The following is a 19,972-nucleotide window of genomic DNA, read 5'->3' as shown; positions in this document are numbered from 1 at the left end:
CTGTGTACATGCCGTTTCCGTTTTAAGAATGCTGGACAAATTCCAATGCAAAATTCCTATTGAAAATGTTTTGTTTTAATATTACAAATGCACCTAAATGTGTTTGAAGAAAATCTTGCAATGAATTGTTTTTTCACTTTTTACGAAATATAGATTTCAAGTGAAATTACGGTAAGATATGCTATATTTATTGTATACGAAGCCAAAACAAGGGTGCGAAAAGTGACTGTCCTCGACCTTAGTAGACATTCTGGCGGGCTAGTAAATTTTAGTTGGTTCTAGTCCGGCGGGCTAGTCACAGACACATTTTCCATTTCTGCACCCCGGTAAAGCAAGTGAATTTTCAAATAATGTTACAGGGGAGAATGTCCTCTAGCATATTCAGCCCCTTTTGGGCACCCAGTTAATGTTTCACCATTTTACCAACCCTGTGAACAAAATTCCTGGGGGAAACACCGTGTTACATATTAATATTGTTTATATATCTTTTTTTTTAAAGTGTTTCATTTATTTATAGGCATGATTCTTTTACAAATCATCATTGAAGTTGCTGTGACCATTTTTGTCCTTGAACCTAACTTTGTTGAAGGTAGGCCTACATCTTTTGTTACAATATACTAAATAATATCTTGACTACATTATTTGTAATTGTTTGCAGGCATCACTGCATGGAAAAAACAAATTTACTTCTACATACATGTGGTATAAAAGATAATTTTTACATAACCTTTTATGGCCTTTACTTTATCGTTGCGTAACAAGTTAAAGGCAATACAGATGATCTTTATAATGGCCTTTACGTACCTAATAGGCCCACTTTACAGACAACAAAAGGTGAAGTCAAGCTGATTTTTTGCTTAAAGTAAAGACTATCTTTTACAGGGATTTCTCCAGGTGTTGTACCGTACTGAACATCTAGTTCATCAAGATTAAACTCGCGTGCAAGCACAACGGCGAGGTTTATCCTGCCTAGCCATTAAGCCATTAGCACTTCTGAACGGTTCCGAGGAATTTTGCTCGGAACGAATTGCTGTTAAAATAACGACTACCATCACGTATTCACACACTAATCGTGTGTTGTGATCTATTTCGAGCTCATGGAGACCAAGAAATACTTACTTTGAAACGATATTCACTTTGAATTAAAGGGAAAAAGTCCAACTGTGGGTTTTTTTCACTGAGCAGGCCTCTCCGTGAGAGGCGAGCAGCGACTCGCGCGCGCCGCATACTCGCCTAAAACTTAAAACTGGCGAGTAGTTTATTGCTCGTTTCAAGCGTTTTGCTATAGGCTATTGTTGAAAAAGTGTTTCAAATTGTAAACCCATTAAGGTAATATCGTAAAAACAGCCGTTTCGTTCTTTAACACTAAACTATCACAGCCACAGAACCAGTGTTCGAGATTAATTTTTTTGGCCAGTATCCTATTTGGATACTAACATTTAAAAATCTGGTATCCCACCTGAGAATTCAGTATTATATGGCATCCCGGTGGGATACTGTGTTCTTGAAGTCTGGTATCCAAAATTAAATCCTGGTATCCCCGGGATATCGGGATACCGTTAATCTCGAACACTGCAGAACGCGTAAACGTTGATAACAGGTAATTATTATTATTAGCGGTACTTACTGCCTCTACGTCACGTCCACTGGCGTCCACCGGTGAACAGTTAAGAAAAGATCTCTTGAAAAATAACCCTAGTTTTAAAAATCAAAATGGTTTGCACACAAATGTTTAGTTATTCAACCACTGAATATATTTCAATATGTGAGTTGGGTAATCTGTCAACTGTTTCAAATTATTAAATAGAAACGTTTCGCATGCTTGCGTGAGAAATTTGTTTTTAATATGGGTATGTTTTCATCATACACCGGTGGACGTTAGATTGTAGCTGAAAGGGGTGTCCGGTCTATTGCCGAGATGGCGAAAGAAAATTTGTAGAACTATCAACCTGTTACATTCTAAATAAAGCTATACACAATTTGTTTGTGGTTTATTTTTAATTTTTGAAATTGCTCTCCTTATTTGGTATTTCTCGCCTGGGATCATATTCAGGAGAGCAGTGGATTGCTCTCCTGCTATTTTCAAACGGAGAGGCCTGCCGAGCGGATTCTAGCAGCCAATTACGATGGCAGACAATTTCAGCAGACACGTGTGGCGACAATCTAAACACCGGACTCATACGCCTTTTAGTTATCTGTATTTCCCACACTTTTAAACACACTGTTATGCTAATTACTAGTATTCACTATAACTTAACAATTTCAGAGTTTTAAAGAGTATCTTCATATAAAAAAAAGCACACAAAAACAAAATAACAACCAACTCATTTTCATAGTCTTATATTGTTACTAATATCTGTATAATATATACAACATAACAGTTTTATTGAGCAATTATTTTTACAAAATATCATTAATAAATGGAGTATGGTGGTTATAAAGATGGTCGAATGAAGTACATTTAAGGACAAATCGAATTATTTTTTTGCTCAAGTAATACTTTTTTAGACCATTAAATAGGTCAGTGGTCTATGACAGTATACCTTAAACCCATGGGCTAAATTGGGTCCAAATAAGTTCGATCCATGGGTATCCAGTTTACAGAGGGGATTGAGGTAAAAGTCTTTGTTGTATTCTGTTCACTATTACTATAATAAAACACTTAGCTGGGGAGGTGGGTGTGCGTTTTCATCATCAAATAATTTGACGTTTTCTCGGACGTTTGACATGTTGCAAATTTCATTTGAAAATGAAATACAGTCCATATCTTTCCACGAATCAAAGCCGAAGTATTTATTTTGTTAAATACACGTTAAATACTTAACAATTAAAACATCAAATTCGTGATCGTCCGTTCACTGCGGAAAAGCCTACGAGATGTAAACGAATTTCAATCACTTTCGCAACTCAAATAACTTTACAATAACAAAGCTAATGCTAAACATAATGAATAAGGTGTACTTTACTTACTTCAAAATAAACGTTTCTATTTAATTTTGGTTGCTTACTTGACATTTGTCAAAAACGCAACACAACCTGAAGTGAAGGTACCGTATTGACAACTAACCCGCAGTCTCGTCCAAGGCCATATTCTGCCATAAATGATGACTGCTACCTATGGGACCGTGTGGTACCGTTTATACTAAATAAACACAAAGGAACTAGATGATTCGTCCACTGTTCAGTTTAGAAGGATAGGCCAAAACATTCATTTAAAGGATGCGTTGGTCATAGAGCCATTCGCAACGCATAGGGCGTCCTCGGGTCTATTAATAGATATGGTGACACTTTTTCTAGTAGAAGCACGTGCATGATATGGTAAAACGTTTAAATGTGCATTTTAAAACGTACTACATCGCACTGCTTCAACACAGAAATATTTATTCTTATTCTTATTCTTCTTGTGAATACCAAAGCTTGGCAAATGACACATGGCTAGACGCTTATTAAATTTTAGGTCCGTAGGAACGATATCTGGAGTGGAGGATGGACATAACCTCTATGGTGGGGAGACAAGCCATATTTTTACTTTTATTTATGTAGAAAGGGCCTGCTATTTTCAGACTTGTTCTCATAACAAATCAACAAGAAACCACGTGATCGGGCTTATCCCGCCTTTTCACGGATCATAATTTTGTTTTATCATACATTATTTTTATGTAACTTATTTAATAAAATTCACTGCAGGTATATATGTAAATACAACTTACATCTGAAATAATACAATAATAAATGTTAAGTAATATGTTTTTAATCTTAGATTAACCCGTCTAACTGGTTTTCGTTTTATCACATTACCGATAATGTAATCAGTAATTCACAAAAATCAAAGAAAATCTCATTTTCACATTTGTGGTAAACAGGCAATTATTTCGTTTTAAACGACAAAATCATAAACTTTGTTTTTCCTTTTTTAAATACGAATGGTATCGAATATAATTTGTCGATCAAATAAATTACTTATGTCATCCAAGATGTTCCGAATGGGGAAATCGGAACTCATTCGCATCTGAAAGGTATTCCGAATATCCACGAGTTAAGACTATTATGTTATCAAGACCATGTTTATTAAACTCTCAAACCACGATATTTGTATAATGTTTTGTGATGAGACACGGCTGATTTCGTTGTTGTTTGTTTTGTTTTGTTTCTTTTCTGGGTTTTTTGCGCCAATAGGTTCTGTTGACTGCAATTGGATTGTTAGTTTGAGTTCGGTTTTTAGTATTGACCTTTGTGGTAATAAATACACTTCCGGTTACTGTTCCGCCAAAAGATGTCTTGTGTTATTTTGGATCGGGTATTTGTGTAATACTTAACTAACTGGCGTGGTGGCAGCGGTGGGATACGATCCTACGTATTAACGGTGTTACCAGGTTCATTTACATCAAATCATTTGCAACATATCGCAACCGATCTATTATAAATACTATATTTTAGCATATTCTGGCGAACATCCGGTGTCAGCGTTCCACGTTTCTGCGAGACAACATTAGATTAGATTTCATTGATATTCAGTTACAACCCGATGAGCGCCCTGAAGATTTGTATCAACGGCTCATTGCATTTGTTGAAGATAACTTACTCACAGCTGAGTCCAACATCACGCATCATGAAGAACATATACCTGATGAAGAAATAACTCCTTCGCTTGAAAACTTTATTGTCTTAACATGGCTACGTTTGGTTCACCCCGGTTTGTCCAGACTCGTTAAGCAACGGTACGGTACCGAACTGAGATCGCGTAATCTGGCCAAAAAGTTCTTCGAGCATTCCCTAATTGTGACCATCAAAAATTTGTTTCTAGAAAGCCAAGCAACAACACCAACTGCCAAGCTACTACAAAGATATGCCCGCTGTGTAAACAGTCTGGCAGACGGAATTACAGTCATTTTCTTAGCACATGTACATTCCTACCCGATGCCGACCGCCGATACATAGCAAGGGCGAGACAAATCATGTCAATCGTAGAAAGTGATGACGAGTCAGAGTCTTGTAATGATATCCCTAATGAACTTGCATACCAGCCATCAACAGTTACCAAAGCATGCGTTCCGCCCGCAGCACGACGAATAAACATTGCATCATTACCCTATCTCGATGTATTCTGCAGACATCACACTGTACGAATTACACTTGACACCGGTGCTACTGGAAACATGATTCAAGAAGCGACGGCCGTCCGCTTAGGTGCTATAATCAACCATAGTTCACAGTCCGCTCGTCAAGCTGATGGCTTTTCTCCACTGGAAATAGTTGGAGAGACCAGACTCACATTCACTAGAAAAAAGCAACACTTTACCTTCGATGCTTTAGTCATAAGAAACCTAGACGTCCCCATTCTCGCGGGTGTTTCTTTTATGGAGAGTAATGATGTTTATGCACGACCTGCATCTAAATCCATTATCCTTAAAGATGAGACTTGTTACAGGTATGGTTCCTGCAGCTCTGCGAATCCTGAGGATGTGCCTCATACCATCCGCCGTACGACCATCCTGCGTGCTCCCTCCTCAGCATCTACAATCTGGCCAGAAGAATATATAGAGATTGATGTCCCAGACTCAGACTACATTGGTGACAGTGACTTTGCTCTTGAGCCTCGACGCGATATCTACCAAAAGAAACAAATGGTAAACATACAGGAGTGGCCCGTACCGGACATAGTCACAAGTGTTTCGGGACATATTCGAATCCACAACCCAGTTATCCTGTGACACTCAAGCGCAATGAACATTTCGTTCAAATTCGACCTGTGTTCATCCCAGAACACAATGTTCCTGACCATCATAAACCTGCTGATCACTACCACTCAAAAAATGGTGTCGAGCACTTGTGTGATGTCATATTGGATCCAGACAACATAATGCCTTCTGATATCAAGCAGGACGTCAGACACCTACTAAAAGAATATGATCATGTGTCCAGTCCGCATATTAAAGGATACAATGGCGCTGTTGGTCCTTTGGAAGCGGTAATTAACATGGGCCCAGTCTTACCGCCCCAGAGAAAAGGTCGATTACCACAGTATAACTATAACCGATTGGTTGAACTTCAAGACAAATTCGATGAAATAGAGGAAAAAGGTGTTTTTGTGCGACCTGAGGATGTCAACCCATCGTTCCTGATTAATAAACCTGATGGTGGCACACGTTTGGTTACTGCGTTCGCTGATGTTGGACGTTACAGTAAACCACAACCAGCACTCTTACCTGACATTGACTCCACTCAGAAAATGTTCAAAGTTGGAAGTATATCATCACCACTGATCTCACCAGTGCCTTTTATCAAATTCCTTTAGCCAAAGAATCGATGAAATTCTGTGACGTGGTGACTCCCTTTGGAGGTGTTCGTGTTTATGTCCCATCAGCAATGGGCATGCCAGGCTAAGAAACAGCCCTTGAAGAATTGATGTGCCGTGTACTTGGAGACTTGGTAAAAGAAGGCTGTGTAGCAAAAATCGCTGATGACCTTTTTTTGTGGAGGTGACACTTTACCTGAGCTCCTACTCAACTGGAGAAATGTACTTGCACGTTTATCAAAATCCGACCTTCGTCTGTCAGCTCTAAAAACTACCATATGTCCAGAGTCTACAGCTCTTTTGGGATGGACTAGGAAGTCAGGCACACTCACAGCTAATTCACACCATGTTGCTACTCTCGCATCCTGCTCTGTTCCTTCCACGGTTAAGGGTTTGCGATCATTTATTGGAGCTTTTAAAGTTCTTGACCCATATTCACAAAAAGGTGAACATTTACGTCTACGACTAGCACTTACGTCTGCCGTAGATTTACGTTTACGTGCAAGAAGCACCTTATTCTCAAAGACGGTCGTAAATGTAAACGTAACTTAGTTGGACGTAAATCTACGATTTAACACTCTCACCGGAGAATTAAAACCCATTAGAAACAATAGCTACAGGGTAAATAACAAATGCATAAAACACAATTTCGTTTGTCGTCTGCTAACAATAACATCGCGAACGACGAACCATGACATTTTGGTATTGAGAGGATCCGCGTTTTGGTACGAACTTGAGGATATTTCTTAAAAAGGAAAAGATAACTCAGGAGAAATTGGCCGAGTCGAAAACATCACCAACAAAAATATGTTAAATCCGTGGGCGTTCGCTATCGCAAACTGCTTCAATTGTTGGAAATGCTGCCAGTTTCCCTAAATAATAGTAAATAACGGCGGTCGTGCCTGATTTATTATATGTACACGACTTACGTGCAACATTAGTTGTAACCGGAGGCACTCTTATATTTACGTCCAACTTTACACGTAACTTACGTTTTCGTTGTTTCGTGAATAGCTCTTCAGTCGTAGATTTACGTTTACGTGTAAAACTAGGCTTACGATGTTTTGTGAATATGGGTCCTGTCCTGTGTACTACCTGGGTGTGCGTCAATCTTGTCACCTTTGGATGACATAGTTGCTGGAAAGGAGTCTAAAGAAAGTATTGTATGGTCTGAGAGTAGATTGGCATCCTTCCTCAAGGCTCAGAAAGAGTTGGCTAATCATAAGTCCATTTTGATTCCAAAACCGTCTGATCACCTATGGATTGTGACTGATGGATCTACCAAACATCATGGTCTCGGTGCTACATTATATATCACAAGAGATGGCCAAACATGCCTGTCTGGCTTCTTTAGCACCAAACTTCGAGCTCGTCAGCTCACATGGATTCCTTGTGAAATCGAGGCATTAGCTATAGCCGTTGCAATCAGACACTTCAGTCCTTACATTATCCAATCACAACATGACACCATCATTCTGACTGACAGTAAACCATGTGTACAGGCATATGAAAAACAACATCGAGGTGAATTTTCTACAAGCCCTCGCGTATTAACCTTCTTGTCTACTGTCAGTAGATACCAAACCAACTTAAGGCATATTGCAGGTGCAGCCAATATTCAGTCCAACTTCTCAAGCCGTAATGCCCCATCTTGCAACGAGATGAGGTGCCAAATTTGCAGTTTCGTACGACAAACTGAGGAAGCTACGGTTAGACAGATTGATCTTCAAGATATTGTTCACGGCACTGTTCGTTTACCATTTACCAGTCGACATGCATGGTTGTGTATTCAGCAAGAATGCTCGGATATGAGACGTACCCGTGCACATGTACACCAAGGAACACGTCCGTCCAAAAAGCTTACAAACATTAAAGATGTCAAACGTTACCTCAGAGTGGCATCCATCTCAAGTGATGGTTTACTCGTGGTCAAAAGACACGAACCACTTCATCCAACTCACGACTGTATTATAGTCCCACGTCAGTTCCTGGAAGGGATACTAACTGCTCTTCACATACAGTTAGACCACCCAACTCGTCATCAGTTGAAATTGGTATTTTACCGGTATTTCTATGCCCTAGACAGTGATAAGGCCATTGATAGTACGTCTACAACCTGCCATCAATGCGCTTCACTTACAAAGATCACTCCAACTATCGAAGCACAGACGTCGTGTCCTCCCCCAGAAGCCATTGGCACCACCTTCGCCGCTAATGTTATAAAACGCAACCGACAAGTAATTTTTGTCCTCAGAGAAACTGTAACCTAATATACAGCTACCATGCTAATCGAAAGTGAACATGAATCATTACCAGAGGCTTTGATTAGATTGTGTTGGTCTTCGACCACTCGATGGACCACCAGCTGTTGTGCGGACAGATCCAGCTCCTGGCTTTCAAGCTCTTGTCACTGACAAACTCCTAGAATCCTAACAAGAATCCTGTTGCTGAAAAGGCTGTCCAAGATTTAGAAGAACTCTTGCGACATAATCCTCTCAACAGTTATATTTCTGCTATGACTTTAGCTGTTGTTACGGCAAGGCTGAATTCTCGAATCTGCTCACGTGGTCTATCTGCAAGAGAGATGTGGACACACAGAGATCAGTTCACGCACAAACAAATTCCAGTTGATGACTAACAGTTAATTAATGAGCAGCAAGTGATTCGATCCAATAATCATGAACATAGTGAAAGGTCCAAGACTGTCCAACATCTTTCATCACTCTCCCAAGATATCAGTGTGTGACATAGTGTACCTTTCTAGTGAACGTCAGACGACTCACAGTAGACCTCGGTACTTGTAACTCACATAGATGGCACATGGATTAATGTGGCCAAGTTCATTGGCAGTCAGTTACGTAGTACTACTTACAGGGTACGAGACAGCGAGTGTTTCAAGGTTCCTAACTCTGGTATTTCCAAAACCAATCTTGTTTGTACACCTAGCGACCAGTTATTGGAGGATGAAGAAGCTGAGAGTGTTGACCAACCAACCCCATTGCCATCTGTTCCCAGACCATCATCAGCCATTGATTTCCAAACAGACAACATTCCACTTCATACTAGTTCCAGACATTGTACCAACTGATACTCATGACTTATGTGATAAGTCTCCAGACCCTACCCTTTCTAAGAATGTTGAGGTATCTCATCGGCCTACTCGTCATCGTATCAAACCCAAATACCTAGATGACTATGAAACAGAGTTTTGACACAAGGCAGAATAATCCTGTGGTCCGGAGGTAGTCTACCCGATGATGGTTCCACTGTGTCAAATTATGTTACATGTGTACAACTTGATACCTTTTAAATTGTAGTAGTTACATTATATTCATGTGGTTTGATTATATGCAGTTTACCAGTTGTTTTGCTGACATGAGTTTTTGTATCTGTTACTTAAAATTGACTGGATCTTAATCCGAAATGTTGTAGTTACAATAACTTGTCAGCTATCCATCATTCCTTTTATCGATTAATGCAGTCAAATTTGTTCAGTATTTAGTAAGTTAGTTTCTGCATAGCATTCCAGTTTATATGATTATTTTCAAAATGCTGTTTAACATGAAAGAGAGGACATTGATGATGAAAAGAAAGAAAAGACAGTTACGTCAATAGGTTCTGTTGACTGCAATTGGATTGTTAGTTTGAGTTCGGTTTTTAGTATTGACCTTTGTGGTAATAAAGTCACTTCCGGTTACTGTTCCGCCAAAAGATGTCTCGTGTTATTTTGGATCGGGTATTTGTGTAATACTTAACTAACTGGCGCTGTTTTTTTTGTGTTTTTTTTGTGGGTTTTTTTGTGGGTTGTTTGTTGTTTGTTGGGGGTTTTTTTTAAGTATAACAAGTTGCTAAAAAAATTATGATACTAACCATTAAGGTTAATTCTCCGAGTAAATTTTTACATGCAGGGACAAACGGACAAGTGCTTATTTCGAACGCTGTAAGCCTTTTGACTATAATACATTTTGTGTTAACAAAGTTGTGGGGTTTTTTGTTGTTTTTTTATCATAGATCTATAAAAAATGGATATCAAATTATTTTAATATTATTCTTCAAGGGCACAGGGAGCCCCCATCGCCATCCCACCACTCCCGCTTCCTACGTCAGTGTTCTTTATAGTAGGTACTTTTCACATGCCAGTATTACACTTTTAGACTATATAGTCTTCTTTTTAATATATGTGGGTATTTGGCATGTCAGTCAACTCTGATACACAAGTACGTGTAATTGCCACTATATGGTATAATTGTGAATTGCTATTAACAGTTAGTTAATAAGTTAACATTTTAGCTTGGTGTGTGTGGCTGCCACCTCTGCACATACTGAACTGTGAACATTGATGTGGAAGTTGAATCAAAGAAATTTAAAAACAGTTGTCTTCATTATATACTTAACTCCAAAAGAAACGCGAAAATTTTAAAATATTAAAAAACCCACATTTGAATAAACTATGTACAAATCGATTAAGTTGACCAATAGCCATCTTGTCAGCGTATCCAATTCCACATAACGCATGAAAAAAACGAGTACAGTGTGACGTCACGCACGTGCTGAAATTGACGACCAAAATCGATCTGGAATGCAAAACGGGTGGATCATGAAAGATGCGAATTGCACGTGAAACACTACCAGGCCTGGGTATAAAAGAAACGCCAGACAGCAATGTTCAACTCATTTTACGAGTAGCGATACAACGATGCCACGACTTAACGCTGATTCCAGACATAGAGCTTTGGGGAATTTGGAGGCCGGAATGGATGCCAGGCAGGTTGCACGTGCTTTCGGTGTCCATGTCTCGACAATCTACCGTCTCATAGACCGATTTCTACAGAACAACAACGTCGTCGACCGTCCACGTAGCGGCCGTCCCAGAGTGACGTCACAGCGCCAGGACCGTTACATCGTCCGAACTCACATGCGTGATCGGTTCGTACCAGCCACCACAACAGCCCGGCAGACAGTGGGAACCCACAACCGCCCCGTTTCCTACACCACGGTACGACGTCGTCTGATCGCCATCCATCTGAACTGTCGTCGACCGTACATTGGACAACGTCTCACACAGCGACACCGCCTTGCACGACACAACTGGGCTGTTCTGCATCGACAGTGGCGGAACCGACAGTGGCAGAACATCGTCTTCTCCGACGAAAGCCGCTACTGCTTAGATAGGGCCGACGGTCGTATGAGGGTGTGGAGGCGTCGAGGTGAGCGCTTCACAGATGCGTGTGTTATGGAGAGGGACCGTTGGGGAGGGCCTTCCGTCATGCTGCGGGGTGCCATATCCTGGGGACGTCGTGTACAACCTGTCATCTTCGACAACAACGGCCGAGGACGCGGCAGGGGCGTCACAGCACAGCGCTACATCGACGAAGTGCTCACGCCTGTGGTGGTGCCTTTTTTTCGCGGGTCACCGTCAGATGGTTTACCAGCACGACAACGCCAGGCCACACACGGCACGGGCCACCCAGGCATTCCTGGCACAGCACAACATCATCACAATGGACTGGCCAGCTTTAAGCCCGGATCTGAACCCCATCGAGCACTTGTGGGACGAGGTTCAGCGCATGATGAACCAACGCCCTGCTCCCGTGGTGACACAGCAGCAGCTCCGCCAGGCCGTCGTGGACACCTACAACAACGTGCCTAGGGCCTTCATCAGGAACCTCTTCCTCTCCATGGGTAGGAGGTGTGCGGCGGTCATGGCCAGCAATGGCGGACACACCCGCTATTAGTGGACATGTTTGAGTGGCATGTGACGCCATTGAAGAAGCGCCATGGCCTTGACATTTCAAATGACAATGCGACCTCGATTTTTAACATGTCAATAACATGAAATCTCATCTTTACGAATTGTTTAAGTTTTTCATAGAAACGATTATTTTAAGAACTTTGGGACGTATTTCAATGAGTGCACTCAAAACCTCCAATCTACGTATTCGCGTTTCTTTTGGAGTTAAGTATATTATAACTGAAATTCAGAACAATAAAAACAGGTGCAGTTTGTTTTATTATATACTTAATTAAAAGCAATGTATTAACGTCAAATGAATATAATTAAATTTATCATGTATTATCTAGCATATCCTGTGTAATCAAAGTATGTGATGTTTTTCAGATCATATACTTTCAGAATTTGGTAACTTTGCAAATTAAGTTGACGACAGTCACTTTTCTCACCCTTGTTTTGGCTTCATACACAATAAATATAACATATCATGCGGTAATTTCACTTGACATCCATATTTCATAAAAGGTACAATTTTTTAATCACAATATGTTTTTCAAACACGTTCAGGTGCATTAGTAATGTTGAAACAATAAACATTCAACAGCAATTTTGCATTGGAATTTTTCCAGCATTCTTAAAACGGAAACGTCATGTACCCAGTTTATGGTTATGTAAGGTGATTCAAAGTGACGTCATTTGAGTGCTGACATTGAAATTCAAAATTAGCAATATTATTACAATGCTTCGCCACATTAAAACAAGTAGACAACGTTGTTTACAGATCGGTATGTTTTTATTTTTCATAATTCTGCACAAAATATTAAGTTTAAGCTTTAAAAGATGAAAGAAATAAAAAGTAACTTTTGTCAAATATATCATATACAAAAATTACCGTTGGATATGTTTTATTTATCATCTATTAAAGGCTTTTGTTGGAGATATAGCTGGCACTATAGTTTGCGATATCTCCGCAGAAGATATTGTTTCTTATAATCTTGATTGGTCAAATTTTAATCACAAGACAATGTTTTGTTACGTCAGTGTTTGTTTCAGCGCTAAACCTACCATTAGTGACGTCACGCCACTGCCATTCTGCTAGTGAACCAGTCTACCGCGACGTTCAACTCACATTACTGACATTTACAACTGTTGCAAATGACAGCCTCGGATTTCATACTTTTATCAACTCGTGCTGATAAATTATGATATCACAAGACACTCGGGGAGTATCCTCTATTTATTGTGTACGAAGCCAAAACAAGGGTCCGAAAAGTGACTCGTTGATTTTAGATGTAAAATAATCAAGGTCACGGCACTACGTTTATTAACATTTAAGCAGCCGTACTAAGGTGACCTTCAATAATTGACGTATGTCGTGATGTCCATTCAAAAAGCAGTGGCGTAGTGTGGGTTACCAGCGCCCGGGGCAAGGCAAGTATTGCGCCCCCTACTCTCTGAACCGTGAGCACTCCCCGAGTCCCTTCCACCAGTCCAGAATTTTGCGCCCGGGGCAAGCGCCCCGGTGGCCCCGCCCACACTATGCCACTGTCAAAAAGACACAGCGTCACATATTCGTACGTCATTTGAATATCCCGTAATGGCTGACTGGAATTAAAGTGGCTGATATACAGTTTACAAAAAAACAAACAAAAAAAACAACAAACAAACAACAACAACAACAGGTTATATCAAGCTTGAGATTATATGATAAAGAGATTATTACCCTCGTGTTTTTCGGTATCGTCAGTATCATATATTAGGAATAAAAATAATATATTGTGCTCGCCAGAGGCTCGCATAATACAGTGCTTATTCCTAATACATGATATTGACGATACCGAAAAAAACTCTGGTAATAACATCTATATATGTTTTAAATAATATTACAGATGCATAAATTCAGTGGCCCGAAAAGAAATCTCAATTATGACTAAACTCGAGCTAATTTTCCCAATCCGATCATGCAGCCATGGAACCCTGGGGAAAAATCCGGGATAAATCCCTGATATATATCTCTGAGTTCACTAGGGTTTTTTGGGTTTTTTTAATTTTTTTCTTTTTAAGCCTGGTCATGTCATATGGTTTTATGTGCAAGCTGTTGTAGCGCATGCCTGTCATGGGTCGGTACCTCCGTCCAGGACAGGAAAATGTTGGGTTGAGTGGGAGGAGGGACCGCCCGTGCTGGTAGTGTAAGAGAGCACGAGCAGCATGATTGGGATCGTGTGGGGGGGGGGGGGGGGGACAATTTTGATGGTATTGAATTTTGAATCCTGTGGGATTGAGTCAAAAAGGAAAAAAACCTGCACATTTTTTAAAGTAGTTTTGGAACGATTCACCAAAAAAGAAAGGGGATTTTTAGCCACATTTTGAAATGAATTTTCGCAAGAAATACAATACTGAATATACTATTATTTAAAGTTCCAGGCTTAAAAAAAAAAACATAAAAAAAACCACAAGGAATTATTTGGGGGTGTCGGAGAAAGTCAGTGCAAAGAAAATTGATAGCACATTGTTTTCGGCCCTCCTACTTCAGGGTTGAACATTAACATGAAAACCATGGTCGCTAGCAGAGCGAGTTGAAGAAACATCTTTCTAGCCCTTCTCTAATTCAACTAGCCTTCCAATTATCACACTGAAATTTAACTGCACAGCCAAAATGCAAACTAGAATGTTTATTGTTGAATACTAACCATGTGCTCACCGACGGTAAATTATTATTCATTTAAAGATACCCTGATATGTGCATGAACAATAACACAAGCACATACACACACGAGAGAGAGAGAGAGAGAGAGAGAGAGAGAGAGAGAGAGAGAGAGAGAGAGAGAGAGAGAGAGAGAGAGAGAGAGAGAGAGAGAGAGAGAGAGAGAGAGAGAGAGAGAGAGAGAGAGAGTGAGAGTGAGTGAGTGTGTGTGTCTTGCATAGACGAGTTTGAATTTCACCCCACTGCAACCATATTCCACTGAATAACATAGCTGCAACATGGTTACAGTTCGGGTTCCCATTTTCGGTTCGTGGCAGACTGGGTTTTTTGCCTGCATTAGACAAAAATGCCCGAATCTGGATAACAACATTTCTTCATATTACATTAAACTTATGGGTTTTAAATTAATATGTTGTTATATGACTTTTATCGTTATTCATTATGAAGTTACATTCCACTTCATCTGTTGACGCAAATGGGCAATATTGTCTCAAAATTAATATTTTCTGCCTCAGTAAAATGGAATAGTGCATGTGTGTGTGCATGTGTGTGTGCATGTATGCATGTGAGTGTGTTTAATTTGGATATTATAAATGCTACAGTAGTAGGCTACTAATGAAATAAATAACGAAATCTGAAGAAACCCAAACAAAACAAACATAAATTTTACAAAAATATACGATGCACTTTGTTGTTATATTACAAAACATAGATGCATAGTTATTGTTTATTACAATAATCTTGGGGCGGTGTCAAGGCTTTCGTTCTGATCTGTTCTTCTTTTCGTGCAAATTGATTAAACTCAAAACAATATACCGACAGCGACAATCAATTAACTGACCTTTGGAATAATACGTGTAGTAATGGGAAATTTCATTGATATTTTTATATCCGCGCATGCGCTCATGTTAGTGTGAATTAAAACTACAAGATAAACTTGGATTTTGTCCCAGAATAATAAAGATAATTAGATTCATTTTAGCATAACATTGAATAATATCAAAAGGTAGGTCTACTAGATAATTATGGTGTATCCAGTATCAACTCCATTCTAATAAGCCAACAAATTCAAGATTAACAGTCTGGCTTTGTCAAAATATAGAGCCAGGTTTGTGATTTTAGTGTGTTTCTGTTTTAACTGGTAACATACTAGAGACCTGCCAAGCTTCCCGGATTCCGCGGGAGACTCCCGGTATGTGATTAAGTATTCCAATAACCTGCGTGGGAAATAAAATTTCCCAGAAAATGTCGAATTAACTAAAACTTTAAGCTACCATGGCTGTTTATGCATAATACGTTAATGACATCAAACTTGTAAAATATCTCCACACTAGACTACATAATGCAACTATCACATGACATTGTAATACCAAACAAAAATACATGCTTGGATGTCGCAAGGTAGTTACAAGCTTGTTACAAGGTAGTACGTACAAGCAAGTTAAGCTATTTGCCTCCACCTGTGATTCCTGACTGGCAAGTGTATATTTGATTGGTAAGCAGCTGAAACAATTAATTACCGCCATCTAGACACATCACAGGGTATCGTGAAATAACCCCCCACCCGTAAAACGGTTGTGGACATTTTATTACCCGTCATGGTTTATTACTGTAAATAATTTTGTAAAAGTCTTAAATAAGTGGACTGTCCCATCTAAAATCACAGGACTGACCAATTACGTAGACCCAAAAAAGAAAAAAATATCACCTGGGCATTTTCAATTTTCAAGAGAGAAAAATATTAGAATCCCATTTCGTTCTGTTAAGGAAAATTGAAATATATTTAGTTAAATAATTTAATATATTATCAAGTCATTTATGTTGTTTTACAAGTCTGGGAAACGCCTTGTTGTAAATTGTGCATATAGGAGTTGATAGGAACTGACGTCACTTCATCCGACGCTAGAGTACCATATACAATGAAAACGAAACAAAGCGGCTGCCCCCATTTAGCAGGAATAATATTTTCTATTTTTTTTAATGATAGAATTATGCTTTGTTTTCATTTCTTAAAGTGTCAGTATGTGTTGGTGGTCTGGGTATGTATCTTTCCAACACATAAAGCTCATATTTGACGTTTCTTCCCCTTTAATGTAAAAATGTAGCGGGTTTACTCTCTAAATCAATATGTCAGAATTATCAAGAATATTTGACATCCAATAGCCGGTGTGGTGTGTTTAAACAAAACAAATGTTTTTGTTCTTGGAAACTTGTTTTGGCAACCAGGCTATAAAAATATATATCATATCTTATTACAGGTAGAGCAAATACATCTATTGACTGCATGATTGGTGGATATCCTGGAAGAAGTCAAAACATTATTTGCACTATACGTGGGACTCTGGAAAATGGAATTAAATGGTGGCGACCAAATGGTGGATCGCCCGAAGAAGTGATTATATGCAGTTATGTTAACGCTGGGTGTTACACAGTTGGTATTCCAGGCTACAGTGCTGTTGTTGACACATCTACACAGCTGACACTTACCATAGACTCCTTCAATCCTGCAACAGATGCTGGGACATGGACTTGTAGTGATGGAAATCCAAATATTCTAAACGCTACATGTAACAATACCATCATGTGTAAGTTAACATTTATAATTATACAATGAATTGTATTACTATTACACAAATATATTTATTATTATTCATACGGTAAATAATATTGTTATTAAACAGGTGTATTGATCTGAGACAGGTAGTATATAGCACGAAAATAATTGTAGGTTAGCTCCCATTTAAAGTGCATAGCATACTGTGGAAAACTACTTTGCTGATTATCGAAAGGTGTATCATGTTTAATTTTAGCACACATTATATATTTTGGTTAGAAGATGTTTCTCCTGGGAAATCATTATTTTCTAAGGATAATAATAATACAAATCAGGCTACTGTGGCCGTGTATTGATATTCAGTATTGCATATATATATATATATATATATATATATATATATATATATATATATATATATATATATATATATATCTAAATGTATATGTATATGTACACACACACACACACACACACACACACACACACACACACACACACACCCTAAAAGGCAAACGTTATTGTGAGACACAAGACAAAGATAATTGATAACATTTTACTGCCGGGTATGAAACGTTATATCATGGACAGAAATGTCCGAAGGTATGGAAACGAGCAATAGTCCATGAAAAGGGCGTTAATTACCTGCTATATGCAAATGAGCCACATCACTAGAGGGGTTCCAGAACGAAGTTCCCACAGTCAGTAGCGAGTGTGTCCACCTTGAGCATTGATACAGGCCTGGCACTGTCTCATTGAGGCCACTAAACGCTGGAGATTGGGATGGCACGGGCTGTGAGGGTTGCTGGCTGGAACCTGTTCTCCAGATGTGTGTTTCGGATCCATGTGTCTTGGCGAGGGGTTGTTTTGTTGATATCGTTGCCATAAGTGTCATATTGTGTTTCTGTGGACGTTGAATTGACGTGCGACGTCACGCTGTGAGGTCCCAGATTCAAGCATCCCTATGTCTCGCCATCTGTCATTTGTACTGAGGCATGGCATGACGAAATTGCATCAAACAGTTCACTAATGGTGGGTTTTTTACTTCTGGACTTCTGAAGGCTGCACAGACTGACAATGATTTGCGACTGAATGTCTGACCTTTTTATGGTGAATATTCCATGTTTCTTGCACAAAGCATGTAATTGCTGCAACAACTGCTTGGTTGCATTTCTTTGGGCTGTTTCATGCACATTTTCTCTGGTTTACATCCATACATCTATTCACAAATGTATTACTCCAAACAATCCATGTCACAATAACTTTTGCCTTTGAGTATACTTAAGTTTGATCAATCCAATTAATTTAGGCCTAATTAATAACACCTCTGACTAGGAAATGAGAGGTTTGTTATATGATTAGACTGGCGTTACCATATTGTAACTAATAGGCCTCTAAATATGTACAGTAACAAAATCCCACATTTTTTAACTAGAACGTGATAAAACAACATTATCAGAACTGTCATCATTAGTACCACCACCACCACCATCATCATCATCATCATCTCTATCTGCAACATCTTCAGATTCCATGGTATAAAATATTGATATCTGATTGTCGGTAAACTCTAGTGTTAGAACCATTCCACAAGCCTCTTTTTATCCATGGCTTAAATGTTCTCTTGTGAACCACTTAGATGTGTCACATACTTGCACTTATGTTGCACGTTGGAAATTTGCCGTACTAGACAATTGGATTTATAGTTCTGTAGGAAGATTTTTAACACTCTTTAAGTTTACCACCAACAAAGATGGTGTATTCTCCAAGACTGCTGAATCATACACCACCTTTTTCTTGCAAAGAAATTACAAAAGTGTCATGTAGTCACATCCTATCATATCATCACAATTTGGCAATGCATCCCTGCCTATATTTTTTTAATACATAATGATATCGCAAACATCTGAAGTTGATCCACATACTGAAGTTTAGCTGTCCGGATTAATACAGGATGAATATAATATCAGCATCATTCTGTCCTGGTGGTGTTTTTGACAACACATTGAGATGGTGTATTTGGTGAGCATTAGTCTCTGCATGTGACACTACATACTCAGGTACCTCATTACGTTCTACATATCCAAATACCCTTGTTCTATAGAGAAAACACTGATCTTGAAGACAAAATAACTCTGTTTATGTTACAATGGGTTCCGAATTACATTATATATTAATAAAATAATAATATTTTTTTTAGAGCATATCTGAATTATTTAGGACATAAATCCCTTGTGAATACAGTATTGGGTTTTATGCCTTTAAAATATAACGTGGGGGGGGGGGGGGGGCGGAACGTAGCCCAGTGGTAAAGCGTTCACTTGATGCGCGATCGGTCTAGGATCGATCCTCGTCGGTGGACCTATTGGGCTATTTCTCGTTTCAGCCAGTGCTCCACAACTGGTGTAACAAAGGCCGTGGTATATACTATTCTGTCTGTGGGATGGTGCATATAAAAGATCCCTTGCTGCTAATCGAAAAGAGTAGCCCATGAAATGGCGACAGCGGGTTTCCTCTCTCAACATATGTATGGTCCTTAACCCTATGTCTGACGTCGTATAGCCGCATATAAATGTGTTGAGTGCGTCGTTAAATAAAACATTTCCTTTCTTTAATATATAATGATTACTCAAAAACGATGTCCGCCTCGTAATGTTCTGTAGCAGGAAAGGTATATTTAACTTTCAT

General features: G+C 39.1%; 1 protein-coding gene across 1 annotated transcript in view; it reads left to right on the top strand.

Moving 5' to 3' along the window:
• The first annotated feature begins 529 nt into the window (after positions 1-529).
• The window catches only part of LOC121376863 (myb/SANT-like DNA-binding domain-containing protein 4), a 31,940-nt gene continuing 12,497 nt past the window's right edge, over positions 530-19,972 (top strand). Inside the window, exons 1-2 of the mRNA XM_041504645.1 lie at positions 530-589; positions 16,989-17,315. The gene's annotated coding sequence lies outside the window, so the exon portion shown is untranslated. The remainder of the gene's footprint in view (positions 590-16,988; positions 17,316-19,972) is intronic.

This window comes from Gigantopelta aegis, chromosome 7, assembly GCF_016097555.1.
Source record: "Gigantopelta aegis isolate Gae_Host chromosome 7, Gae_host_genome, whole genome shotgun sequence".
In the NCBI taxonomy this organism is placed as follows: domain Eukaryota; kingdom Metazoa; phylum Mollusca; class Gastropoda; order Neomphalida; family Peltospiridae; genus Gigantopelta; species Gigantopelta aegis.
The sequence above is the reverse complement of the archived record's forward strand: the minus strand, read 5'-3'. Positions and strand labels throughout refer to the sequence as shown.